Raw genomic sequence first — 10,789 nt, 5'->3', positions numbered from 1 at the left:
AATAGCCATATCTCAGGAGGTCTCCTCATTCTTGACCTCACCATTTTCCTCTCCTGATATCAGTGCCCCAAAAGAGTTTGAACACAGATTTGATTGTACTTTCCATCACCAGGCAGCGCCAGAAACAGGCCTGTTGCGTAATTGTTCCGATCCATGACAACCCAGACGCTGCCATCGCGTTTAGCTGTTTGGCAGAATACGTGGGATAATTTTATAAGCAGTGCAAATTGTGCCAGAAAAGAACAGCTTTTTTCCTCTGACTGTTCACAAAAACAATCCGAGCAGAACTAATTTGTGCTCGGGCAGTCAAGGGAAAAAAGCTAGATACAAAGTTGCAAGGGGGAAAAAATTGCTAAATTGTAACAATCTTTCCTTCGACGATCTGGGGCACCAGGGGGATTAGCTCAAATGGTAGAGCGCTCGCTTAGCATGCGAGAGGTAGCGGGATCGATGCCCGCATCCTCCAAAACTTTTTTGTATTTATTTAATCTGGTCATGAAATATCTTCATACTGCGCACTTGACGTCCTTGAATCTTGTAAAAATAAGATTTTAAAAGCTAATCGTTTTATATAAAGTATTTCCTTATTTTCTATGACAATACCATTCAAATCATGCCAGTCATCTGACCCATGCCCGGATCCTCCATTTAGCACAACACACATGCTTGTAATTAGTGCTAACACAACTTTCTATATACACTTAACATTCTGTCATTGTAGTAGGCGCAAAACAACACAAGCGATGAATCTTTCTGTACATGCTCTTGATAGAACAGATCAACATTTTAAAATAAAACCATTCCATCTTCTCAACACCAGGAAGTGGCTAAGCATTACACAAAGTCATGTATGGCATGAGTTTAATTAAAATCAAATCAATCTTTATTTATATAGCGTCTTATACAATCAAAATTGTTTAAAGGCGCTATCCAGAATCCCAGGGCCTGACCCCAGACAAGCAACAGTGGCAAGGAAAAACTCCCCTTTAACAGGAAGAAACCTTGAGCAGGACCAGGTAGGGGGGCCCTCCTGCTAAAGGCCAGCTGGGTAAAGAGAGAGGAGAGGAGAGGAGAGGAGAGGAGAGGAGAGGAGAGGAGAGGAGAGGAGAGGAGAGGAGAGGAGAGGAGAGGAGAGGAGAGGAGAAGAGAAGAGAAGAGAAGAGAAGAGAAGAGAAGAGAGGAGAAGAGAAGAGAAGGAGGGGAAGAGGAGAGGAGAGGAGAGGAGAGGAGAGGAGAGGAGAGGAGAGGAGAGGAGAGGAGAGGAGAGGAGAGGAGAGGAGAGGAGAGGCAAAGAGCACAGAAACACACACAAAAATACACTATACAATGGGTCAGTGGGGCCGGAGGTCATCATGCAGCTCCGAAGGCGGCGATACCTGTAAATAAATAGGGGGTGGGGAGAAGCAGAAAAACTACACAGGAATCAGCATAACTAGTCTGCTTCAGGAGGAGGAGGAAAGGAGAGGAGAGGAGAGGAGAGGAGAGGAGAGGAGAGGAGAGGAGAGGAGAGGAGAGGAGAGGAGAGGAGAGGAGAGAGAGGAGAGGAGAGGAGAGGAGAGGAGAGGAGAGGAGAGGAGAGGAGAGGAAACCATGACCCAGTGGGGTGACAGAGGCCTGTCAGGTGATCATGTTCCTGGACCCCGGCAGCCTTGGCCTATAACAGCACAGATGTGACCTAATGATTAGACAACCCCCTAAGTATGATCATTTGTCTATCTATGATAGTAACTGGAACTACAGAATTAGTAACAATAAGCTTTTTCAAAGAGGTAGGTTTTAAGCCTAATCTTAAAAGTAGCGATGGAGCCAGCCTCCCGTACCTGGACAGGGAGCTGGTTCCATAGCAGGGGGGCCTGGTAGCTAAATGCTCGGCCCCCCATTCTACTCCTAGAGACTCTGGGAACCACAAGTAGTCCAGCATTCTGAGAGCGGAGCGGTCTATTGGGCTGGTAAGGTATCACTAGCTCCTCCAGGTAGGATGGAGCTAGGCCTCTGAGGACCTTGTAGGTCAAAAGAAGGGTTTTAAAAATTATTCTAAATTTAACGGGCAGCCAATGAAGCGACGCCAGTACAGGAGTTATGTGATCTCTTTTGTCAGTACCTGTCAGAACTCTGGCTGCAGCATTTTGGATCAGCTGGAGGCTTCTTAAAGAGTTGTTTGGACACCCTGATAATAAAGAATTACAATAGTCCAGCCTAGAAGTAACAAAAGCATGGACTAACTTTTCAGCATCATGGTGGGTCAGTAGCTTCCTGATCTTTGTGATGTTCCTCAAGTGAAAAAAGGCACTTCTAGAGACTAATTTAATGTGTGAGTTGAAGGAGAGATTTTGATCAAAAGTTACTCCTAGATTCCTCACAGAGACTAGATGTTAATGAGATACCATCTAGAGTGATCATGTGATCTAATCTATCCCTGAGAGGTTCAGGACCAAACACCATGACCTCAGTTTTTCCTGGGTTAAGGAGGAGGAAATTTGAAGACATCCAGGACTTTATGTCTTTAAGACAGGTCTGAAGCTTCACTAACTTCTCTGTCTCCTCTGGTTTCATGGATAAATAAAGCTGGGTGTCATCAGCATAACAATGAAATTCACACAGTTGATCATGTATGATAAGACAAAGCATTGATCCAACAAACAGTGGATCAATGCTTTAGACATGCTTTGCATTTTAGTGGACATGAGCAACATCTGTTGAAAGTTTGTTCTCACTTTGAAGGTGCCACACCAATTGGGCCAAGTTGACGCTACTCTTCTCACTGTCTTTTCAGCCTTAACGTGTCCAAAGACAGTGGAAGAATCCTGAATACAGATTTAAGCAGGGAAGGAGGGTTCTGTTCTGCCTCTGGTCCCTCAACAGAAAAAGCAAAGCACAATTCTGAGAACAAACAGCACCGTTGTTCTGTTAGAAAACGTTCATCGACAGACAGAATCATGGTTGACACAAATGAAATTCAACTTTTTGTCAACTGAGGAAAAGGACATTTTGAGATGAACCTTCTGCATTCCCAGTGTCCCCTGTAACCTCATTCAAGTCAGAAGACGTTATTTTCCTCAGGAGGTTCAAAGGGAAGCCTTTTTTGTGTGGGAAAACCAGATGGGACTTGCAGGCTCATCCATTTACAACCTAGATTTGGAAAAACAATATGGACCAAAAACCGAGCGCCCTGGATATTATGGCTGGGCTCCAGATCACGTGACTTTGGGACATTGTTGCGATGTTATCCTAAGACAATGGGCCTTTTGGAACTCCTGTGTCTAGTATGAATAAGTAAATGTGAGAGGGTGAGGAAGTATGGAAGCAGCCGTCTGCAGGTTAGCTCAAGCCCCTTAACCCCCCCAGCAGCAGCTGACACACGTCAAAACAAACACTGCGCTTTCTGTTGGGGAGCTGCTCATTCTCTCGACAGTCCCCCTCCGCTGACCTGTCATGTCCACATGCACTCATATATGCACGTATCTAGCCTGAGAGGAAACACTAAGGGGCTGTGGGTTACAAAAATAGCTGTGCTCTATAGGAAGAATCAGTTTATTTATAAAAAGGAGGCTGGGGTGCACGGGAAATGCTGGCTGACTGTCAGTGACAGTGGAGAGCCTCCAGAAAACACATTATTCCAAATGCAGCTGGTTTGATTAAAGTTAAGCCCCTCATGAAGCACATTTATCAGGTTTACTCAATTACTTATTGGGGGCATTTTGAGTGTGGTTTGTGTTGTTTAAATTCAGAGTTGTATTTGAAGTAACACAATACTCATTTTGGCCTCATGGATTTCACTGTAGAAAAAGTGAGTAAGAGTTTGGGCACACTTCTACTCCTGCGCCTTTCAGCGTGTTTAACATCACAAGAGTGACTTCCTCAGTGTTGCCATGTGTCTGGGTTTCACTTGTGCAGAGGTTTGTAAAGGTTTGTAAAGTGTGTGCAGCAGCTGAAGAGAATTGTGTCTGCTTTTTTGTATATGTTTCTGTTTTATGTCAGAATTAGTTTAGATGTTAGGGATAATATAAGCATTAGCATGTGTAATAAAGATAAGTAGTCAGTTGACACATGGCTGTTGTTTAGATAATTGTAGGGAAGATAGTCAGGCTGAAAGTGTTAAACACCCATCTAAAACTGGACAGCATAATTTAGTGTTAATAAGTTCATCTGCAAGAAGAATGTGAACTTTGACCGGGCTATCTGGGAAACAATGGAGAACAAGGACTGTGCCAGCATCCAATGGAACTGGAAGGAGAAGACAAGGTCATCCAATCAGAAGACATCGGACTGAATTAGCATCAATAATTTGCCTATGTGTTTCTACAAAAGACTGGGTCAAGGGCTAGTTAGGTTGTCAGACTTCATGCCTTGCCAATTGACTCTGTTATTGTAGGGTTTTGAACTGTCCCGGAGCTCTGTAATATTTGTATCTTGAATTGGTTCTATTTGCTAAATACATTTTGAAATTGGCATTTTTCTCCTTAAAGTCTTCATTCAGAGAACACGTGGACACGCAGCGATACACTCGAGAATATTGCGATCCAACACAGCACATGTTAAAGGGTGTTTGTTCTTGTTTGTAGGGGGTCACGGAGAGTTCGGAATATTTCTGTCAGTGTGCCAAGGTTTCTCCTCTGTGGTCTTTTCATGGAAGAAGTGGTGAAAAGAGCTGAGCGGAGTTCCTGCCCATTCTGCGGTGACTTTACAAGGCAAGTGTGCAGGTAGCAGCGGTGAAGAGTGAGGAAGCACGAACATAAACACTTTTCGAACTGCCTTTTACTAAGAGGCACAGGGGACGAGGAGTTTGTGCTGTTGCAAACACAATGACTTGGATTTTCCTTGCAATCAATCTGTCAGGAACTGTTGGGTTCATGCTCCTAAGATGATTCTTTCCTCTTCGTGCAATTTTTTGAAAGAAACAAATATTTCACATGCTGAAATGTGTCTTTTTGAAGCAGCATTGGTTTGTTTTTTAATGCATCGTAGCTGCCCAACACGTGTCTGAAGAGGCGCTCCGCAGGTGACACTATTGCCAAACGGCTAATCATACAAGACCTGATCCTATCTGTCCATTAGCATCATTTTTCCAATAAAAGCATTTCAAATTTAGCCATATATCAGAAAAGAACAGCTGCTAGGCCAGCAGCAGCAGTGGATTATAAGACAACGTTGTTATTGCTACTGTTGCCAGATGTGCTATGTAACTGTTAAAGAATTAGCATCATAGCAACCGATAGCTCTGGCAGTGAAAACATATAAACTGAACTTTTTTTTAACTTTTTGAGAAGAATTTTTTCTTTCTTCCTTTCGACAGAAAACACAATAGCAGGAAAGGCAACAGCGAAACCTGCCCATAAATCCACATTGGCTCTGAAGACGCCCCTTCCACTGTTTCCCAGGCAGTAAATGAAAACATACCTCCAAGTGCGACGTCTCGCTGTAATTTCTTCCTGCATGGCTGTGAAGGGGCTGCAGGGGCGCCTGGGTCAGGGTAGATTCAGAAAAGCCCTGGCAGAACACAGCCATCCTTTTAGCTTGTCTCCCATTTCCCTTGGAACGCCGGAATGATGTGGTTTATGTGACATGAGGCCCAGATCCAGTTCAGATTCCATCAATTAAGTGTGGCATGACGAGCCTGCAGAGACGCTGAGCTGCAGTTTTAAGGGATTTAAACAACAGCAAACTCGTGTCGTATTTGCACATTACGCTTTCAAGACTATTACATTTGATACAAAATTCACTGTGTTAGCTACAATTATGTCACTTCTTTCAAAAATAGACAACATAAATGTGATAAACATTAGCGTTTCCTGCACAAAGCCGTCCACATGAACGTGTGTGATGGTTTACCCATCACCGCCAGCTGTGCTTTCATGGAACATGACACTCTCAAATGGCTCACTAATCTTAATCGAGGAAAACCCGAAGCAGATATTTTCATGGAATCGCTTCCTGTGACAAACTCTGCCACATCCTCTGGAAAAGCTCTGTTTCAAAACAAATCCCATTTTCTCCTGATACAAGGCCCGCTGCCCCTTTATTTCTCAGCCAATATTTGTCACTCTAACCATTCTTCTCTATCCTTTTCCCTTCTTTCCCGTGAAAGTAGCAGCTGCTTATTTAACCTGAAAGTCCTGATGTGGGCTCATCGGGCCTAAGGGGATATTTCCTGCTATTGAAGGAATGAAGCTACCTTTTGGCCCCCCTCCCTCTTCGACACCTCAAATATGTGATCTGTGAGTCTTAGACGGTGGAACATAATATCCTCACAGAGTTCCTCGCAGGTCACCGAGGGGCAGAGAGGGAAATGAGGGTTGGATTTCATAGTGGTGACTGGTCCAGACAGGAAGGACCGATGGACCTTCAGGATTCTCCTGTAGATTAGCACTAATTACACGTCACTGTGTTCATTCCCTACTAATCTTTGTTCTTTTCCAAATTCTTTAACTTGTTTTATAAAGTTTTCACCACAGTGAAAACACCAAACTTCCTTCTGCAAACGACAATGTCAATTAGTTCTTCAAAGCCTCCCATCAAGAGGGCCAACACTGGTCATCCAGCTCAGCCCGCCGGCCTTGGCAAATATTCAAGTAATTGTGATTGAAATTGTTTGAATGAGTGAATGAATGGGGGTGGTGGTCGCTCAGTGCGATGAGCTGGAGACCCCTTCAAGGGTGGACCTGCCCCCGCCCAACTTGGGTAGGACCCAACCTTCCCCCCGACCTTGACAGGGGGGAAATGGTCAAGAAAATGCAACAAAATTTGTTCAAATTAAGCAAATCCATGACATAATTTAGATTATAACTCCAGGATTTAAATTTGACGGCAGTCAGAAGGCGTTTTTGCCTCTCGATCAGTTGTGTTTCCCAGCACGGCTCCCCTGCAGGGATGGGATGTTTGTCTGCCAGAGCGGCTACCCATGACCTCATCACAGAGGTGTGTCACCTCCTCAGGGTGAGTGGCACGATAAACCTGTGTGTAGGGGAGTGTGTGGGTGGTGTGTGTTTGTGTGTGTGTGTGTGTGTGTGTGTGTGCGTGTGTGTGTGTGTGTGCGTGCTGGGGGGGTCTGTCTATGTCAGTCTCCACTCTCATGTTGGGTGTGGGTTCCTGCCAACCTCAGGATGTGGGTGGCACAGCGAGAGTGATAAACCTGTGTGTATACACGTTTTATTGAATTTATGGGGACATTACTCTGTTTAGGTAGACATATTTTGAGATTAGATCCCTATAAATGCCATTTATTCACTATTCTAGTGCTCTTCCTCTGCAGGGTAATGACTGGTTAATGGTTCTTAAATCTCAGCTCATTGTGTGTGTGTGTGTGTGTGTGTGTGTGTGTGTGTGTGTGTGTGTGTGTGTGTGTGTGTGTGTGTGTGTGTGTCTTTTATCATTGTCCAGGACACGGAAACAGCTCCGTTTTCCTTCTGCACTCTCTCTCAGTATCTGTTGTCCTTGGCTGTACTTGAACATCATTAACTATCCCAAACGTGACACTGAAAGTTTAAGTTCAACTTCCAGGAAAGAGTCGTACGTGTAAACTCTGACTCAAAGATGCATCAACGCAGAGAAAAATAACCACGAGAATGACAAAAGTGCAGGGCTCGTCTTAAAACACAAAAGTGGCTGCAGAAATTCCCCACATTATGTTACAAAGAGTCTATCTTCCTTGAATTAGGTGCATTGCAAGCTAGCTAAGCAAATGAGCTTCCTGTTGGGTCAGTTTCAGGTGAGTTTTCCAAGGTTTCTCCAGGTTGTATTGTTTGTTGGTTTTTCTCTCAAAGTCCATCATGTTGCTCTGGTCTCACTAGCAAAGCTGATGAAACAACGCGCAAGGTTTTCGTTGGTAGAAATGATTTTGAACACTTTCCCTCATTTTCACTGACTGATGCAAGAACAATCAAATTCTGGCTCAGTTCTTAACATAAGCTCACCAAAGTCAACACATTTTTCAAGGTACTGGTAGACGATGTGAGACATTTTCCTCTTCCAGCAAACCTTCAGGTTTCCTGATTGACATTTGCTGTTTTGCCAAGTAAACGAATATTGATAACTACATAAAGATATGTGGTTATAAAATTAGCAAGTTCTGGTTGTTAGAGAGGTGGAGAGTTCAACAGTGGACACCATGGTACTCTTGGTACTCTTTATGGTCCACCTGTAGAGGTTGCAGAGTACCCTGGAGGCTAACTTGAGTCTTCTTCTTCTAGTCCTATAGAGAAGTCTGTGGAGGAAGAAGAGTGTCTGTCCTGCTCTTTCAGCGATGATGTTGGTGCTCAGTGATGTGAAGCCATAGGAATTTGAAGCGTGACTCGATAATGGTGTTGGAGCTGTGCACGGCCACATAATCATGCAAAAACAGGGAGTGGAATGGGCTGAGCATGTAGCCCTGAGGGATGCCAATGTGGAAAGTTAATGTGAAGGATGATTTTTCCACATTTCCTGGGGTCATGATGTTCAGGAGCTGGTCACACAGGGAGCCCAAGCTCTCTGAGCTCCACGATGAAGACATTGGGTCCAAAAGATGCCAGATGCTAATTGAACTACACCACAAATGGAAAACCTTTTTGCCCCTTTCTCTCCTTTAAGATTGAAACCTGTTTACCATCTCCTTGAAACAGACAGGCATCAGGCCAATGCATAGCTAACCTGGGTGTTTAGCACATGATCATCTCCCTTCAGGATCTCCACACATCTGCCCTGGATCTAACCAGTGGGCCTGATGTTGGAGCCCCTGCCTTTGCCTGCCTAGAAAAGAGAGGAGAGGAACCATCAGCAAGTCACATAAATCTTATGTAACAATAATGGCAGAAATGATGTCACAATATACAAATACCCAAACTGAGGTGGTTGGCGCTGACCCTAAATCTTACAAAGCGTGGACTTGCTGTGTGCTTTGGTCATACAAGGTAACCGGTTCAGATATCGCCAGTAAAGATACCGATCAAACCAAATATTTTCCGAGACCGAGGCGTCTGTTCCATGTCGACAAAGGCACTCCTTGTGGATTGTGTTTATTATGCTGGACTGAATCCAGGCCAGCCGCTGTCCCGAGGTTCAGGACATTAAACTTTACTGTTGTCTCATTAAATCCAAACAGAAGTGATTATTTTTGTTCCTTCAGGGTGAACAAAGCATTCCCCGCCCCTGCGGGCATCCGCCCCATTCCCTCCACCGCCATGAAGAAGCACAGCGCCTGTCACCTCTGTGAGTCATAGAACAGCTCACATATACCTGGCTTTCATTCAGAAGCTATAGCCTCATTCTTGTCACATGCGCATACATGCACACACCCCTGAGACGTCATTCTTGAGTGAATTGATCGGATATGATCACATTCTTTGAGGCCTAACCGGGCAGAACCCCATGGAGCTTTGTTTCCTCGTTCTGTGGAAGTGTGTCCAGCCTTATTTCCTCCGCCGAGCCCCTAGTGGAATGATGAAGGTAGAATGGTTCCCTGTGGAGTCGCTGAAACAAGCACAGTCTTACAGGAATTATGACGGAATGAGACCCTCATGTGTTCTCTAATGTTAGTTGGCAAGGAAACATGTCTGCCATGAGTCGGCGTATTTCCTGGAAGGATGTATGTTCTTTTTTAGTTTGTGATCTTTAATTAGAGAAAAACTACATTTGTGTAATACAGGGAGGAAATGACAGTGTTAATGGGATCTGCAGAAGTTACACATGGACAGTAAGAGATGCAGCAGACGGGCAGGAATATGAAGATAAATCATTAGTCGGCAAGTTTAGAATTTTCTTTGGAATCTTTTAGTTTTAACCACAGAAACGGAGTGAAACCCTCCCTTAAAATGATGCCTATGGCGACAAGGCTCATTTCACATTACATACATTTTGGAGGTAATCATGTGACTTTTATCAGGCGACCTAAAAGGTGCCCCATTTTCTGAGCAAGTGTTCTTACTTTAATAACACGCAGGATGAATCTGTGACGACCTCTAGTTAAACTTTGGTTATAGCAGCAACCAAATAAGTGGGTGGAAAAGCTCGTGGCTTCATGTGAACATGTGCTGCTGCCTCGGAGAAAAATAAAGCCCCCAAATCTTTTCAAATAAATGTTTTTGTGATGGTTAAATGATAAAAACCACTTCACTCTATTCATATCAGAAAATGGCATTTTTTAAAAGTTGATTTCAGCAGTTATTATTATTGTTGTTGTTGTTGTTGTTGTTATTATTAACATTATGATTAGTAGTAGTAGTATAATTATTATTATAGTTATAATAGCTATTGATGTTATTATTCTAGTTATTATCATCATTATTGTTGTTATTTTGATTTGTTTGCTGTTTTATTATTTTGAAAACTTGAGATTTGAAAAAATTATTTGTAATTATATTTTACACTTACATTTTTCTTCGGAAAATGTCCGACTGTGACGTCATCCACTCTCACTAAAGCACATTTGCATCCTTTGATCCTTTGCATCCTTTGAGGCGAATTTTAGCAATTTCATTTTCCAGGGAACTGGATTTACACATGATCTTATGGGATTTCTTCATCCTGTCCTTATTAAACGTCCATGTGCGCGCGCGCACTGTGTGTTTATGTGATGGGCCAGTCTTTCTGATAAGAACCTTTGGGGTGGGGAGAGGGGTGGGGGTGTTGAGCAATCAGACCCGAGCTGAAACACGGACAAGAACAGAACTTCCTTCCTCGACTGCTGCTGCTGCGGGGGGGGCGGACGACAGTCGCAGTCTTTTATAAATGGGGATTATGTTCTGCTCCCAGTCACCGCGTCGGCTCCGGACACAACTCGGAACTTTGGACCGCCAGCTGCTGTAACCTCGACATC

General features: G+C 43.8%; 1 non-coding gene across 1 annotated transcript; it reads left to right on the top strand.

Annotated features, from left to right (window-relative positions):
- Positions 1 to 393: 393 nt before the first annotated feature.
- On the top strand, positions 394 to 466 carry trnaa-agc (transfer RNA alanine (anticodon AGC)). The gene has a single exon. It is a non-coding gene; the product is annotated as a tRNA-Ala (tRNA).
- The last annotated feature ends 10,323 nt before the right edge of the window (positions 467 to 10,789 follow it).

This window comes from Takifugu rubripes, chromosome 16 (genome assembly GCF_901000725.2).
Source record: "Takifugu rubripes chromosome 16, fTakRub1.2, whole genome shotgun sequence".
Taxonomy (NCBI): Eukaryota; Metazoa; Chordata; class Actinopteri; order Tetraodontiformes; family Tetraodontidae; genus Takifugu; species Takifugu rubripes.
This window is presented reverse-complemented; position numbering and strand designations above follow the sequence as displayed.